We start from the raw sequence: 234 nt of genomic DNA, 5'->3' as shown, positions 1-234 counted from the left end.
GTGTCAGCTATTTCTAATTTTCCTTTAAAGCTGAAATGACTCAAACTAATAAAAATGAAACTAAAACTTAGTTTATATAGCCTTATTTATTACAAAAACAAAATGGCAAAACATAACAAAATACTAAACATTTAAGTAAAATTAAAATGACAACAGAAAATATGCAAGTAAAATCTATTTCAAAATGCGAACAAAACTCTGGACCCAGTTTCTTCCCACTGTCATTTGACTATG

At 26.9% G+C, this 234-nt stretch overlaps 1 protein-coding gene across 1 annotated transcript in view; it reads left to right on the top strand.

Moving 5' to 3' along the window:
* LOC122329188 (cadherin-like protein 26) overlaps positions 1–234 on the top strand; it is an 8,722-nt gene that overhangs the window by 378 nt on the left and 8,110 nt on the right. The window lies entirely within an intron of this gene.

Source organism: Puntigrus tetrazona, chromosome 23 (genome assembly GCF_018831695.1).
Source record: "Puntigrus tetrazona isolate hp1 chromosome 23, ASM1883169v1, whole genome shotgun sequence".
NCBI classification, from domain to species: Eukaryota; Metazoa; Chordata; class Actinopteri; order Cypriniformes; family Cyprinidae; genus Puntigrus; species Puntigrus tetrazona.
The sequence above is the reverse complement of the archived record's forward strand: the minus strand, read 5'-3'. Positions and strand labels throughout refer to the sequence as shown.